Raw genomic sequence first — 208 nt, 5'->3', positions numbered from 1 at the left:
AAATGAATACTATGCCAGATTATGATGGGAGTGGGACTTTTGCGTGAACAAGTCCAATGCTCTGCACGATGATCTCGTGTGACTCAGAGCGCCTCTTGTCAATCATAACTCGCTCACACTGCCATAGTGAAACATGCACCAATAGGAGCGTGTAGTGACAAACAAAAAAAAAAACAAAAAAAAAAAAAAAAAAAAAACTGAAGATACT

This window comes from Quercus suber, unplaced genomic scaffold (assembly GCF_002906115.3).
Source record: "Quercus suber isolate HL8 unplaced genomic scaffold, Cork oak 2.0 scaffold_357, whole genome shotgun sequence".
In the NCBI taxonomy this organism is placed as follows: Eukaryota; Viridiplantae; Streptophyta; class Magnoliopsida; order Fagales; family Fagaceae; genus Quercus; species Quercus suber.
The sequence above is the reverse complement of the archived record's forward strand: the minus strand, read 5'-3'. Positions refer to the sequence as shown.